Consider the following 17484-nt stretch of genomic DNA (forward strand, 5'->3'; position numbering starts at 1 on the left):
AGGGTCAGTCGTAAAGTCTGACAGCAGGCATGGGTTTACAGGTGGGCTGCAGGTGCTGAAACGGCAGCTTGAGGATCGCAGTGAGGTCAGGCTGGTTGGTTTGTGTCTTGTGGTTGTTATCAGGGTTAAGAAGGGGGCAAAGGTGATGGTTGAAGTGTGGCCCAGAGGGATCTCTTCAGCTGTGTAGGTGGGGTAGTTTTCTGCATGGCTGAGTAGGCTCCGATGTGCACTGATGATGAAAGGTTACCGCCAAAGATGTCTTTATTAAGTAGAAGAAAAGCTTCAGTGTGCCAACCAGTAGTTACATAATTGTTAGTCGATTTAACCAATGTAACGAATCCTCGACTAATGAGAGCTTCATGCTGTCCGTTTTTGAAGCAGCTCTGTGCAGAGTTTGTTTATTAATTTTTCAACTTTTACCCTTTTTAGAAAGCCGAGAGCAGCCATGCCCTCTGCAGTGTGGGTGTTCTTGTATAACAGGCAGATGTTTTTAAGCAAGCATTATGCACCACAGTGTTTTATTTTTTTTATGTCAGAACCAGCTGTAATCATAATCTACATTCAGTTTTATCCTGGGAGAGTGATGAGCAGTAGAGCTACTGCAGGACCTGGATGATGATCATTCAGAGGGCGATGGAAAAGGGTAAAATGCTGTCTGGTTGAATAATAATTGACGACTGTTCAATGTTTTTGCAACAATTATATAAATAACCTGTGACCAGGATTGTAGCTAAAGCGTTATGGATAATGATGCTTCATTCATCAGCACTCAGTACTTATGTCACTCTGTATATCATGAAGTAAAAGGCTTTTTGTGTTTAAAAGAGTACCTCACCAATTGGGCATCAACTGCTCCCCCCACACTGAAACACGCACATCGGTTGCATAATGGCCGATTAAACTCATTTTTAGCCAATTTCTCAACACACAAATATGCAACTGAACTGAGGTGTTTGATTGAGCACCACCTGCTTGCATTGGACACATTGACAGTATATTTATAGATTTGAAGACATAGTTAAGCGCTATACAAGCTCGAAATGCTCTGCTGCACGTTCACTGATGACGAGTGAGCAGGAGGATATTCCCACTTATTGCATCATTTGGTGCGTAAAGTATGCTAATGCCTCCAGTGACCCACTTCTGACTGAGATACACCGATGGCAATGTGACGTTCCTTTTGAACAACACAGCCAGGAGGTACTCATCCAGCTGACTCTCTGCAACCAACCATCCAATCACAGCGCACCGATCCATGCAGAGGCTGGCCGGCAGGCATCGCTGTGTTCATTCAAAGACCCGGCTGAAGGTTGCAGAATATGGATCATTTATATTTTCTGATTCGTTTTCCAGGTTTTTAGTGATACCTCCAAAGTATTGGACACATTGAAATGTTGACCCGACGATGGCACTAGAAGAACAGTTAAGGGATCATTAAAGCGTTACAATTAATCCTGATTGGAACATGAATATCTGGACAAAATGTCAAGACCTCCAAAGTCATTTGTTAATTATTGCAAAATGTGGTGTCCTATAGAACCACACAGGTGGCTGAAAGGTTTGAGAACCACTGACCTTATGTCCGTTTTTGAAGAAGTGGGCAACAGAGAAATTGCTGTAAAATGCATGAAATAAAATAGAAGACAAGAGGCCATGAAGCGAGTAACAGACCTCAGAGTTACTGTAGTAAAGAGGGACTGTATAAGATGTCTTTGCTGTCATCTCTGCCCTCCCAGAGACAATTGGTTGTATATGTCATGCTTACTCTTGCTACTCTAGCTTGTTGTTCTTTTGCTGCTGCACTGCAAATTGAATTATGGAGCATTACGTCTGGCCTGGCAGCAGAGTGTAAGAGAACAGAGCTGATACAGTCACAAGCGCACTTCCTCCCTCCCTTTTCCTGCCTCTCCACCTCACACACACACACACACACACACACACACACACACACACACAGACACAGTGAGTCCAGTTCAGGTCTTATGAGTTAGCAGAAAGACTTTTGTCCATCTTGTTCCCACTTTGGTCAGTGGGAACATCGGTCCTCATGCTAGAGCCACTCGTACGAACAGATTGAGTCTGAAGTGGCCTGTACAAGGGATTTAGGAGAACTTGCTACATTCACCAATTTTCTTGTACTTCGAATGTTCTTTTGGGTGCAAAAACAATTTACGAGTGTCCAGACCCGTAGCAGGATTCATGTGCAGCGAGTCTGCTGTTATCCACGCTTAATTTTCTCAGTAATGGATTGTATATTGCATTACCGAGAAGCAATTTTGAGTTTGAAAACCCTTTATAAATTACACTTCATAATTATATTTAGATTATCCTGTTTGACTCTGCAATTTGAATTATATGCTCAAATTTAAAATGTAGTCACATAGCCTAACGCTATCCTCATTCATTTAAATTGGCGTGATGCTTTTGTATGACACTTAAACTGCAAATGGCGCTGGTCATTTGCAGTTATCTAAAGTTAGGAGCGTTTGCATGAATCTGACGTGGATAGGAATACGAGAATGAGGTCCTGATGATGAATGATGATTGCCCCCTCAAAATCCCCTCTGCACCAACTCCCACCTGATCTGAACGACTCTATTCAGGTCTTACAGAAACGACAGGCAGAGCCATTAAGTGGTGTTACATACACGTTAACACAAACACAACTCTGTGTTCTTCCCTTCTTATCACACTTCACCACACACATGCACAGCACCCATTTGTCAGAAAGAAGAAAAAAAAAAAACCTGCCTACACAAAATGAAAAAGTGCACAGCAGCGTGATTGAGACCAAAATAAACACAATGGCCTCTTTAACTCCTTCTTCCTCCTTATGAGTTATTCAAAGGGCCTGATTTTGCTTTGCTCCTCTGCTCATGTGGTTGGCAGCGGAGTGCCAAACAGTGCAAGCAAAGCACACAAGAGTCGTGTGTCCCGAAGGAAAGGAAAGCCGCAGCAGTATAGGGCTTTGATGACAATGATAATAAAGTATGAGATCGATGGTTGGAATGGTGTTTGCTGTCTAAATAAACTTGTGTTTGACGAACTAGGTCAGGTCAGAAAGCATGACAAAGCGGCCCTCAGTCACAAGTGAGAAGCTCCTGGAAGTGAGAAGCTCCTGGGAAGCACCCTGAATTACATTTACGCTCAAGAACCACATTGGAAATAACTCTTCATGTCACCAAAATGTCAGACTTGACTTGAAATGTGCAGTATATGTAGCGACTTGGCATTTGTATGTGTGTTTAACTGAACTAAATCCCTGTCATTTAATCCAGTTGTGACTGAGTGAAGAGTTTATCCGCTGTGATGCAGGAATGTTTAGTATTGTTCCTGGTTCTTGTGCAATAGGATGCGTCGCCACCTCCTCCACTGACTACCAATTACGTGGCAAAACCACTAATTGCTGGGCTTAACAGCTATTGTTTGTTTGTTTTTTTAAGTCTGGTTTCTGGCACAATGACATGTCAATCACCCAGACTTAATGAGAGTTTCCCAGATTTCCCAGATTACAGATTTTGAGAAAAACGAACTCCCATGATAGTTTAGAGAATCAATTAAATAAATCGGCGTGCATGTAACCTGAGAGGGGTTAAAGCTTTGATGTATGTTTTCACCCGAAACTCTTTAAGCCTTTGCTCAGACTTTGCCAACGGGCCTCTCTTTAATGTTCTCATCCAAACAACACCTGAGATTTAAAGAGGGAGCAGATAAAGCAGTAAAGGCATGCCGCAACATGCAGGTCTGTTTTAAAGGAGGAATGTCAAAAACAGAAAATTTCTCATTTTCTCAGAAGGTTTCGGGAGCTTTTCTTGGAACAGGTGATAGGACAGCATTCCTCTGGTAATCCAAGAAAAGGAGACGATACAAAGAAAAGGTATCTACAGGCTTAAATTGAGCCACACACATTAACCCAATAATTCACTCAGACTGGGTCTGGACCCACAGGTGAGTCGCAGGAGATTTTATTTGGGTCACCAAATAAAACAGCAGAATTTCTTCCATAGTCTTTTATTTAGCATATTTCTGCAGTACACTTTCAGCCACATGAGCCTGAATGTTCGTATTGTTCTGATAATTGTGCACATAAAAGGAAGTTGTGATTTATCAAATCACAGATACTTGTGGAGATGTTTCTAATTCACTACTCGTACCACACGCTGCTTGGTATTTCAACTGCTTTTGATTGTGTATTAAAGCCAGAGGTTTGTACATTACAGCCACATAATCACATCTGCATTACATTTTAAGGAGGCACGAGCATATTAAAACTGTATCCCAACGTCAACTATGCTCGTTGAGGAGATCTCATTACGTTATCATGCTGATGACATGAAGTCAATCTCACTTCTACAGTGCAGGCTTTCTACTCTTGCCCAGAGGGTGAAACAGAGGACACCCCCCCACCACACACACTCACACAAGACATTAGCATGATATACAGAGCCCATGGAGACGGCTGCAAGACTAGAAGCCAGGTCAGATTTCACAAATCCATTTCTCCCTGTGTCTTGTCTGTACTTGCCTTGTGAGGCAAACCACAGGAAACTGTATCCTCCTCTGAGCCCACATGGTGCCCAGCGAGGCTCAGGATCTCAGTGAGCCGAGAGCAGGGAGGCGATTTATCTGAGAACCATCTGATCTGACAGTTTAGTATTTATATAGAGATACAAGAAAGCAAAGGACAAGCTGTTACTACAGTTATGAGTCCGACCTGCATTTCTCACTGTTTTTGGTTGCATCATGAAAATATTTGACAATGCTGTTTAACATCCAGCATGTCGCTTAACTGTACTGTATGGGGAGGTAGAGTTATATTATGTCATCACAATATAGAGCTATTCCCGAGTAATAAAAAATGATTTGGTAGAGTGACAGAGTGACTTGCTTGACTTTAGAGAGTTTAATTTCTTTTTTTGTTTGATCTGTACTCTCCTTAATACTTTTTGGATTGAGCAATACAATACTTTTCTGTCCAAGCATATTGTTTTTCAGGTGCAAACCCTTCTATTTCTGAACACGACCCTTCTTTTATCATGCGAGGACTATGTTGGCTACAGTTCAAATGCCATGATCATAGCAACCTCAATGCACTCTCCAGGCAGCTGAACCTCCAGGTTTCAGTCCTGGAGGTTCACAGTCTGACAAGCAAATAATCAAATCAATGTTCATTGCTGTCTGTGAAGCATTTTGTCAAATTTTGCGAGTGATAATTTGATTTGGTGTAAGTGCATATCTGATCTGCAGAAGCCATAACGGACAGGAGAGGCTGCGTTAGAGCCAAAAGGGGTCACTGCTGGGGGTTGGAGAATGATCTGAAGCTGACTTGATGTACTACTTACCCTTCTAGAAAACACACACGCACACACACATTAACTGACCCGCTCCGCTGCAGCCTTACACACACACAATCATCATCTGTCCACACACACATACACTTCCACTGTAGTGTGTGCGTCAGTGGTCGCTCCGTGTTGGTAAAAGCTCTGACCTGAGGGGACCTACAGTAGCTGGAATAGTACCACTCCGCATCAGCCTCTTCCTGCTTCTGACAGTTGGCTCCACTGACCTACTTTTGCCAAGAGACTCAAATTATCTTTATTTTCTGCAGTTTTCACTGACAGGCGAGAGAAAGAATAAAGAGGAAGGCTAAAAGAGTGGAAAACTGAAGGTGAATTTGAATGGTGCAACATTCATTAAGCCAGATGATGAAAGAGTAGAAATCTTTCTTTCTTTGTCTCAGCCATAAGTGTAACCTCGTCTCAGTTTCGTGGTCACAGATGTTTACATGTGGCTTAAATCTAAGATGGCATTTTCACTGTACTGCTAACCTTTCCTTTGCAGTTCCCATGTGGTTACTATGACAATCTGTGCTGTGGGAAGCACTGGGCATGAAGGGTTTACACTTAGTGGTTTGGAACCTTTCTCACAATGAGGTAATCCTGTTCAAAACATGAAATGTAACAGGCCACCCATGGCTCTTCACAGAGGGGTAACCTGGTGGAAGAGGGGCGATCAGGTTTTGCTCCTTATTGGGCAGCAGGTCACAGGTGTATTGCTATTTTTTGTAAATGATAAAATTACCTAATTGATGGTTGCTTGTGTAAGACTTGTGCTCTGTGCCAGTCAGAGTAACTTTTGTTTGACATACACCTAACGATAAGATGTGTATATAAAACAGGGTTAGACACATGCAGTGTAAGGCGCAACTTTAGTATCAATTTATTGTTGTGTTGCTGACCACTAGATGAATTAATGTCATGATGATGAAGTCCAATAGTCACGCTCCTTTTATCTCTGTTTTGGTCCCCACCAACTCCTGAGACAATTGTCTTGTTCTTTCTTCAACTGCTAGTTACTAACTTTGTCTGTCGTGTCTGCTGTAGCAATGTATTTGTCAAAGCTTCAATTGCTGCAATCGGTTGCCGTCTGAAAACGGGGCTGATCAGAGAAGTCTGCACGCCTAAAAAGAGTTCAAGGATGCTAATAAGCTCAGTGGAGCTAATGTGGGACTGCAGAGTTGTTGGATTATTCTTTATGGGTTCTTCACCAGAAGCAACCCGTTTCAAAAAAATAAGTAATTCAGCTTCAAAATATATAAATAGTCAGAGAGAAAAAACATGAAGAATGAAATAAATATTATTATTGCATCCTTTATTGTAGGCAATTGCTTTGTGAGGTCACTGGTGAGATGATATTGTTGGCAGCCACCTGCAGTCTGCCGGCCTATGACGTGACTCCTCGGGGCAGAAGCTCTACCTGCAACAAGCAGCTTGTTATTACAGACCAAAGGAGCCGTACAGCCTGTTATTAGTTCACCGCTGAAGAGACACACAGTATGTTATGCAACTTTGTACAGACGTATCAAAGCTTTGGATTTATAATTTAAGAAGCAATGCAGTAGACACACCTGTGTATTCAGAGCTGCTCTCACACATACAGTACACTGTGTGTTTCTATGTCTCTGCAGTAAAGAGAAACCAACAATGTCAGAGTTTAGATTCAAGTTCGGCATTTACAACTAGCGAAGTCCAACAATGAATCAACCGAAACAGAGTAACCGGAGAGGAGGCAGAATTTTCCTCAGACATTCTAGTGCCACACACACACACACACACGCACACGCACACACAACGTCAGATGTGCCTGTACATCCCTTCGCTTTGACCTTCCTGCCCTCCAGTCATGTGGCCTCTCTGACTCATGCTGGTTTAGTGGTTAGACGTCAGGCAGAGACGAAGGAACTGTTTAGAGAAGCAGACAAAGAACAGCAGTAAGATAAATATTATATGTGAAGGGCATAAATGCTTAACTGAATAACACAGCGAAGAATTGGTGGTAGAGCGAGTGGGGCTGTTTTAATGCCGCGCTACATGTGGAGCAGGAGATCGATGGTGGCGACCAACAGCAGATGTAACTATAGGGAAGGAAAGGAACTTCTCTGCTCGGAGGTCAGTGGGGGTACAGGCTTCATTCATACCTTCTGTGTATGAATGGGTTTACGAGTGGACACACGTACTTGGGTAGATACTGTTTATATATGTACCCAATGATCTATAGTTGTGGTTCATACAGGGAGAGAGCATTTCGATAAAGTCTTGAGAGCAAAATAAATGTATTCTAGCTTTAAAAAGTATGTTTTAAAGGGCAATGTGAATTAATTTAACCAGTGTTTTAGAGAAAAGTTTCTGTAAGAATAAGAATACAGAACATCCACCACAAATTGTTGTTATATAGTTGAATATTACGATATAGATATATTAATTGTGTGACTTTAAGAATACCTTTGGACCGTACATCAAAAGGAAAGCTGGACAATTAAAGTTGATATTAAAGTTATAATCTTGAGTGAATAATAATGCTCAGTGTTACTTTGTTGCTGACACTATATGTGAGCCGAAGGGAAATTTCTGCTGGCTGAGAAAATTCTTGAGAGGATTAGAGCCGATTAGCCCGATGCTAAATTACCTGTTGCTGTGATTCTGATTGGCAACTGCTATAAATATATGGTTATGTGTCTGTGTGCATGTGTGAGTGCATGCGTGAGTGTGCACGGTCGTCTCTGTGTGTGCGTGCAGGGAGTGTGTTTGTGCACGCTGGTTCTTCAGTAAATATAGCCGCTAGTCAGGGGCTGTTGATGACAGCCAGAATTACAGGCTGAGCTCTTCAGCAGCTGAGAGTCGAGGAGGAAGAGAGAGAGGTGTGTGTGTGTGTGTGTGTGTGTGTGTGTGTGTGTGTGTGTGTGTGTGTGTGTGTGTGTGTGTGTGTGTGTGTGTGTGTGTGTGTGTGTGTGTGTGTGTGTGTGTGTGTGTGTGTGTGTGTGTGTGTGTGTGTGTGTGTGTGTGTGTTAGCGCTAGCTGGGGGGCTTATGGAAACCACACAGAGTCCCTTGAATGTGCCCAGCAGTTCATAGTAAACTGTTCACAGGAATGTAGGATGTAGGCTGAGTGTGCTTTTACATGTTACAGAGTAATGTTTAACATTAAAGTCCCAAAAGAGCATTTGACATTGGACCAATCAGAGTCCCAGTTAGAGATAAACTGGGACAGAAAAGGACTATATGAGCTCAGTTTGGTGGAGGTGTGTGACTGAATTAATTTGGCGGTGAGGTGGGAAAGCTCACTGACAGCAGAACAAGTGGAACTGCTGCATACTTCTTCAGCTTTAAGGGACTATGAGGAAGGAGTAGGTTCATAGACGTTTTGGGAAACACGCTTATTTGCATTTCAGCAGCCAGTTAGCTTAGCTTAGCTTAGCTTAAAGACTGGAAACAGGGGGAATCAGCTATAGCCTGGCTCTGTCCACCTACTAGCACCTCTACAGCTCACTAATTAACACAATAATAAATGATCTTGTTTGTTTAATCTCGACTAAATTGAAGTGTAAATATGACATATTGTGGTTTCACGGATTGTTTGTTTGACTTGTGACTTCCTGAAGCCTTGCCATCTATATGAGGTTGCCAGGCAACCAGAGGAGACTCAAGGGAATGATTATGGCCGTCCATGAAATAGTCCAGTCTCTGTCTTCTCATCTAACTCTCAGCAAGAAATCAAATAAGCGGGTTTTAAGGTACCATATTGTTAAAAAAGCGTGTATCATGTGCTCTGTAAATACTGTGAAAGTGTTTAAACGCTCAATCCATGGAGAAATACACACAGCCCGTGTTCAGAAACTGTGCCTTTAAACAAGTTATATTGTAGTTGTCGGGTCACAACTACAACATACGTATATATTTTTTTATCATTAAAGCATAAACATGTTCTAGTAGAAACCCAAAATAAAGGTAATCTGGAAAGGAGCGTAATATATCCTGTTTTACGTCAGCTTTCTTCCTTGATCCAAACTAACAACCCTCTGAGGAAAGCTTTTTTCAGTATCCTCCTTTTGGCACCTCAAGACGAGTCACTCTACATAAAACCAACTTGCCCCACAGAAATGTGTTTTCCGTCGGCCCTCAAATAGCAGCACCTGTGAGTTTCGAGCTGTTTGTAGCTCCTAAAGATGGAGATGTTTGTGTTTTTCATGGTTCCCTTCCATGTAATTCAATTTGTCCAGGAAAAAGCAATCGCTGTAAACCCACGTGAGGCGAACAGATTGGAGAGGTCATTTTGAAAAAGCCCCTGTTGTTAAACTGTGTAATCACAGATAATCACACCATCATTTTCACAACCTGTCAATACATTCACAAGGGCAAACACAACTTATTTCGCGCACTGGTAAAATGCTGCGGAAAGAGGCAGGTCTCCCCGTACCTCTGCTGAAGTCTGCTTTAATGTCCAAGTGAACATGAAAGGTCTAAATTTAAACCCACAAGGCTGAAATGGTGTCAGCTCTCTCCCTCCCGAAATGGCCCCGCTGCTGTCCAGAGTACAAGGGCAAAGAGAAATGTTTGAGACAGTTCGTAAGGTGACAGCTGGTTAAATCTGGTGCTCAGGCATGGATTCACCCTGCAGGCTGGACTGGTGCAGAGAGAGAGAGAGAGAGAGAGAGAGAGAGAGAGAGAGAGAGAGATGCAATGTGCTGTATGTGTGTGCAGATCAGTCGAGAGATCACGTTCTTCATATTTTTGACTCAAAATATGGGGATTTGAGCAGTTTACACTCTTTAATTGACAGCTGTTTTAAAAGTCCTCAAAGGCCTGCACGTTTTGTTTTAGCTTTTCACACCAATCACAGTGATTGGCACAAGCATTTCTTTATACCAATGATGAATATAACATTAAACTAAATTATAAAAACAACAAAAGAACGTGAAATAATGTATGTGAAGAAAATGTTTCAATTAGATACACTGCACAATAAGCTTGTCAGTCCAAGATCTTCATTTTTCTTTCTTTTTTTATTTTCTTGTTTCTTATCTGTGATACCCTAATCTATATTTGCCAGTACTGCTATGTCAAAATGTAAACAAATAAAGCTCCTCTGAGTTAAAGAGACATACAGACAGTCAGACAGACAAAGAGAAAGAGAAAGAGACACACCATACTCCAAATTTGATTCATCAATTTGACCCCCCCTCTTTCTCGCTCACACACACACGCACACACACGCACACACGTACACGATGGGACGTTGGTGCTCGCAACGGCCTGACCCCGCCCTCCCTGTGACATTCTCCGCTTCTGATTGGCTCGCCGTTATTCAGGCGGAGCGCAGCAAACACAAACTAGAATGTGTGAAAGGGGGTTCAGTGTTTGCTCGGGACGGCTGCTGCACCGACTCCAACCAGGGAAACAAACGTCGACCATCCGTCGCTCATCCGGGCGGCTGGTTCATTCTTGTGGGAGATTCTTTCTGTAATCTTCATCGCGAACAGCAGCGAAACGTCTGCGTTGGAAGAAAGGACGCACTTTCTCTGTTTATTTACGCATGGATGGAGAGGCGCAGGTAGACGGCCAAAGACGCCACTGAGGAGCCACTCGTGAAGTTTTGCAGAGGTAAGTTGAGTCATCGCCCAGTGCAACTTCAGTGGGACGGTCAATAACACGGGCTGGTGTGGTGCTCGTTCAGAAATCCAGTGCTTTCTCTCAGATGTGGGGGGACGCGTGTTCTCCGCGGCAGTAGGTTAGTGGATCACAGCGAGGCACGCGCTGAGTTCACAATTGATGCAACGCATTGGAGGTTAATCGTCGAGTTTTCTTGACATACATATCTGGATAGTGCAAAGAATTAGACTGTAGTATTACAACTAGTAAGTCACTTTACTGTAATACAGCCGGGAAAAGACACTAATGCGATATTTTGATATCCAAAATCTAAGAAAATAACTTTTCTCATATCCCGATATAAATATGATGGCGATATTTTGCCCAGCCCCAGTTGAAATTGTTTAATGGTCCATGTTTATTGCATCTAATTAAAGAAATCAAACTCTAAAATATCAACTCTGGATTACAGAGGTGTGGCGCATTTCCAGCCCTCTCAAAAGGTTTTGTGGTGTGTTTCGCGTTATCTTTATGTCACTTCTGTTGACAGATGTGTTCAAAGAGCAGTGTCAGGCCCTGAACTTGCTTGTGTTTTCTTGGAGACACGAGAAACCAGTTTAAATTTGGGGGGGGGGGATGTTATAAAGCTTGTTCATGTATGTAGCTGTGCATGTGGTTGTGTACTTGTGACACACACACACTTGTGATGCGCATGTGAAACATGAGAGAATTAGGTCAGTGATTTAAAAAAAAAAAAATGCCCTTCCAGGTTTGTTGAGGATGGAGGTGAAAGGGTTTCAGTCTTTAGTCATGCATTGTACACTGATACCACCTCCAGTGGATCTGCCTGCTGAACCAGAGCAGCAGTACTGACGAAAGTGAGCAGCCTTGACTGTTCTGTCAGGAGATATATCCAGTTGTTAGAAGATTTCTACCTTCCAGATGGTCTGCAAATAACTCTTTTTTTTTCCTGTGCTTTCTGGGCTGTAAAAACACCGACCTACCGAGGGACAAGTGTGAATTCCTTGATATTTTAAAATCCCCTCCTTTTTTAAAAGTGTGCCAACTGAGCTGTTATCTTTCCAGCTGCATGTCCTCCAAGTTGATCAAAAGCAACACTTTGTTTTTTTTCAAGCAAGTCCACGATTCTCAGCCAGTTCCAATACACTTGGAAATAAAAACAAAACAACAAGAAAATCTTCCACCCAAATAAGCATGCAGCCTGCAGCGAGGCTTTCCCCCCGGCTGCTCATGCTGTTTCTGAGAAAGAAAGGCATCAGGGCTAAATGCTCTACCAGATCAGCGCCAGGCTGACTTTGATATGGTTAAGTGGAAGTGCTTTGCTTCCCTGCCAGCCCGTTTGGGCCACGGCTAAGCTGCTTGAAAGGGGCTGGAGACGAGGGGGTGGCATGCTTGTGCCAAGCCGGGCTGCAGGGATGCAAAGAGCAGCGTCTGTTCCCAGACTCCGCTCACCTTCCCTCTACTTTACCCCAGCCGGCTTTTCATTCCCCGCATCTGCTCCCTCAGTCTCAGCCCTCTTTCTTTTCCCTCCTTATTGTCACTCTCTCTCCGTCTTTCACTTTCTCTGTCTCCACTCATGCAGGGACAAGCACACACACACACACACACACACACACACACACACACACACACACAAATACGCATGCACTCAGGTCGCTCCAGAGTTACCTCATTGGCCGGCTCACACAGCTAATTCAATAGAAGCAGATAATGAAGGCTGTGTAAACGGTACACCAAAAGAAGGAGAAGAAATATGACTGGGAGGTGCATTGTGCTGGCAGCCATGATGAAGACTTTAGTGCTTTAAAGTCTATTGACGTCTCACACACTGGGCACTTGACCTTTTTCTTTATGCAAGAACACCCACTTGTACTTTTTGGGAATATTGTGTGTGTGTGTGTGTGTGTGTGTGTGTGTGTGTGTGTGTGTGTGTGTGTGTGTGTGTGTGTGTGTGTGTGTGTGTGTGTGTGTGTGTGTGTGTGTGTGTGTGTGTGTGTGTGTGTGTGCATACATATGTCTTTCCATCTGTGATTATGTTTGTGGTTTTGGGGGGGGAAACGTAGGCCTTACATTCTTACAGGAGGAGTGCCTCCCTTAAGTTTTCACAGCTGATAGTTATTTCATAAGCGTGTGGGCTGCTGAATGTTTGTTCAATATTTCACTGGGATGCACTGTGGGAGTTAAATGATAGAAAAACAGCTTAAATCATGAAGTCAAGTCTCCTGCTGAGTTTCCACGATCCAGAGATCCAAATTTAACTCGACCCCCCCCCCCCCCCCCCCCCTAGTCTGCGCCTGAGAAGCTGCTTCGGTATAACGGCCAAGAAGTTGATTTTGTTCAAGTTCTCTGATGAAACTTTAATGTTGCCTTTGGGAAAATTGGGTCATTCTGTTCACAGATACAGAAGACAGTTGTTGTGATACGTCTGTCAGTGCATACAAACCGGTATTATTTTAGAAACAGATACTTCTCAACACTCCCCCCCCCCCCCCACACACAGTGGGGGGGGGGGGGGGTTTAGTGGTTTAGTGACACCAGGGTCTGATAAAGAGGCCGTTGCGTCTGCTCCGAGTCGGAGGTTATCTGGTCTCAAGATGGTGGTCTGGCCTTGCTCGCCTGTCCCGACATGTACGATCACGGCCTGCTCGGTGGGGGTGGGAGGTTATTTTATGTGCGTTGGGAATTTCTGGTGTCAAGTGAGGTGGGTTGTGGTTGTTACACTGCGATCAAGTGGTATGTGGAGGGAGGGGCAGAGGCAGGGAGTGGAGGGTTGACTGGGAGAGTGGAGACGACTAGCTGGGTGGAATGAGGAGTGGCAGTGGGAGGCGAGACAGGAACGGAGGAAGAAGATGATGAATCCCTTTGTTTGTACAGACATTCATGATCCCTGGAGAAAGAATCCTTATGTTAGTGAACCCCTTGACTGTTCATCCAGTGCCAAAACCAATGACATTCCCATCAGCCTCAGTTGTAGTTTGTGCTAATTAGCTAATGTTAGCATGCTAACACTGAAGTCAAACTAAGATTTAACTAAAAACACTAAAGATTGTAAACATTTTACCTGCTTAACCTCAACATGTTAGCTTTGGCATGTTGCCATTCCGCCTCCGTAGCCTAAAGGCTCATAGAGCTGCTCGTGCGGCTTTAGACTCTTATCTTACTTTTAAAGTGTGAGATAAGATGAAAGAAAACAGTCAATCTTGCGTCTGCTCCGCTGTCCTCACAGGCCGTTCTCTTCTTCTACAAGCAGAACTCTCAGCTGTGTGTCAGTGAGCATGGACCTATAGAGTAGTTACTGAGGTCAGTGCTGCTCAGCCACAAGCTGTGAATGAGGAAAGAGTACGTAAAACCCGCTGACAGTTAGTATATGTACATTGTATGAAAGTCAGTGTATCCTGCAACACTCACATACACATAAATGCATGTTTGTGTCAGTGTGTGCTTGTGTATTTGTATGAAAAATGATCACGGAACAATTATGTGCTGCTCATGGACGTGTGTGTGTGTGTGTTGGGTGCATCCATCAATGTGACTGGTTGCTGATCCACCCTTGGGTTTTCCATCTTTTAGTACTTTATTATTTCCATCACTTTCCCTCCCTCCCTTCCTAAACCCTCCTCTGCTTCTTACAGTCCCTTCCCATCTGTCCACCCCTCCCTTTTACTCTCCTCCTGGATACAGACGGAGAATTTATGGTTTGAACCCGTCCTCACCCCCCTCCCCCGTTGTCTATGAGCAGATCAGCACAGCATTCTTGGCGTGTGTGTGTGTGTGTGTGTGTGGAGGTGTTCCCGATTAATTCCATCGCCCACTGTGTTACCATGCTATGAGGGAACACGCATATGCACCACATGGCACATCTACAATTGACGTCATGTGCGACACATGATATTTGACACACTGGCGCACACACACACATACACACACACCTCTGGTTGGAGCAGCTGGGCGCTGTAGCGGTGTTATGATTGCCATAAGCGTTTTAGGGTCTTAAGCTGATAATCTGTCTGTTTTGGTATTTGGTGCGCTCCCTCTGCAGCGTCCAGCAGCTGGAAGAGACGCTATTGGTTCACGTTTGTGTGTCATGGTGGTTTTACGTCCGTTTCTTTGTTTGCCGGCATGAGAACAACATGCAGATGTAATTTTTGTTGTGAGACGCATACAGTGCCAGCAGCCCTGACAGTTTTCTTCGTAGTTATAAGTAATAAGTTGCACATGTGCTGTCAACATAGTGATGGATCTCTCAACAACAATCAATGCTGCGCTTGTCTTCCCAGCCTGCTGTCTCCTCTGCCTCTGCTTGTTTGGTTGTTCTCTCTGTTGTCTCTCGCTGTCTGTGCAGATTTTGTTTTTGACACTTCATCTTAACCCAGAATACAGAATGCTGCGTTTCAGTGCTGTGATAGACACCCTTGCAACTTTTTGTGGTTTCTTCAGTCACAAAGTTGAGTTTTCTGAGGCACTGGGAAGTGGGTGTTGCCGTTACCCAGCTGCCTCGGAGTGGTCGTGACACACAGCTGTGTAATGACTTGGGGAGGGAGGGGGGTGTGGGTGGAAGTGACACTGCTCCTTCGTCCTGAGGCAAGTCGTTGCCAGGATGTACGTCTGTACGGCTCCTCCTGCAACAATGTCGTAAAAGGTCGCAGCTGCCCGGGGTGAGGAGTATGATTTGGGCACCATCGTAACCCAAAAATGTCCCTGCTGTAGCACGGCATTCTCCACTGAAGCCGCCTGCTAGAGGACGTTAACCAACAGCATCGCGTTATCCCCACGTGGCACACCCGTGCGTCCCCACGCTTGGAGATGAACGGTTGTGAATGGCCCGTCTGAATCAGGACATTTGTTAGCGACCGTTCTTGCAGACGTTCCAGCAACAACTTTGCAGTTAGAAATCCCCAGACTTTCATTAGTTGCAGCCCCAGATGTGTTGGCGCAGGATGGCTCAGACTGAAAGATTCCATTTTTTTCGTCTTTTTTTAGCAGTGTTGCAAAGGAAAAGATCAAACTAAAATTCAGTTGTGCTCATAAAAGCGGCATTTAAACTTTGTAGGGTCGTTAAACAGAGAGTGTCAAGCCCAAGACTCTTGGTTTTCTTCTAGACTTTTACAATTACTGATGCTTGCACTGAAAACAAATACAGGGGACACTCCTGTCTGTTTGGCTACCAAAGACTTGGATTATGTTGGACATGATTCAGCTGAGCTCTCATGCTATTATAGCTGAGCGGTTTGTCTTTTTGTGTGATGAATATGATCTGAAATGATAAATCACACTTTAAGTGATTCGGCTGCTCGTCTCTGATAAGCACTTATGCTTACTAAGCTACAGTACACTGAGAACAGTGTGTTTTTGAGTGTCTCTTGACCTTTGCTGCATGTCCTCCCCTCTCATCGTCCCTGCACGGCCTCGGTCTTACACTGCAGATAAAAGCTGACACGCCGTGAAAAATGAAACGAAAAAAGAAAGGCGTTCACACGTACAAGAGAACCCCTCGGTGGGACCAGATGTGCATGTGAACAGCTGTGTGTAGAGGCAGGGCTTAGTGAGTAGGCAGGTGAATGAGTTCACATGATGGTCGGCTTTTTAAACGGTGTAGCGGATGACATGCCTGTATTACTGCTTATCTGCAGCATTGTCCACTGATGTACTAACGATGCTTAATCTCTCCGTCGGTGTCTGAATCATCCTTGTTTCTGCCACTCTATCTCTACTGTCACTCTTTGTTTTGTTTTTGCCGTTTCATTTTCTCTCTTCACGTCACGACTCTCTATAGAACTACGCCTCCTTCCACAATCCAAATGATTCACTCAAACGATTTGAACTTTAAAGTAGTTCCTGTGCTCTCTTCTGTCCGTTTGCAACTTCGATGTCAAATGTTATTTATTTCCAGTCGAATGCGTCTCGCGGCCATGATAGCAGAGCAAAATGCACATCAGTGCCCGGCTCCCTGCTGCGTCTTTACCCGCGGTAATCTCCACAGTCAGTTCAAATATTTAACTGTGAAACCACAGTTTAGGGAGAATTATTCCCCCCCGGTGTAGTTCCAGTGAGAGCTCATTTCAGGGACATGTGGAAGTGTCTCTTTCTGTCGTCTTTCCTTTCTTGCTTCAGCCGTGTGTTTTTCTTTTTGCCCAGCCGCTCGGTAAATAGTTTGTTAACATTATGGTAATGTCTTCGTCGAGGCTGCAGGAGGAATGAGTGGGACGGAAATCCACCGTGACTCCCGTTTGTAAATCACACCTACGATGTTTAATTGTTTTGCTGGTGAGGGAGAGTGTGCATTTAAGGCTGTACTGTCAAATATAAAACCAAGAAAGCATTCTAAACAAGATATGAAGCATGCAGATCATGGATGTAGGCCATAGTACGTTTGTCTAGCTGCTGTTGTAGACTAATTCTACAGTTGTACCATAATTTGCTGTTTCCGGTAGTGCAGTTTTTCACACATTTTGTGTCATCTATGTAAGTAGAGCTGTTTCCTGAAGCCCAGGCGCTCACCTCACAGTCCTGCCACCTTTCCATTTTTGAACTGTGAC

General features: G+C 44.0%; 1 protein-coding gene across 1 annotated transcript in view; it reads left to right on the top strand.

Moving 5' to 3' along the window:
* The window catches only part of ripor2 (RHO family interacting cell polarization regulator 2), a 48445-nt gene that overhangs the window by 107 nt on the left and 30854 nt on the right, over positions 1–17484 (top strand). The gene's annotated exons all lie outside the window — the stretch shown is intronic.

This window comes from Melanostigma gelatinosum (assembly GCF_949748355.1).
Source record: "Melanostigma gelatinosum genome assembly, chromosome: 17".
Classification (NCBI taxonomy): domain Eukaryota; kingdom Metazoa; phylum Chordata; class Actinopteri; order Perciformes; family Zoarcidae; genus Melanostigma; species Melanostigma gelatinosum.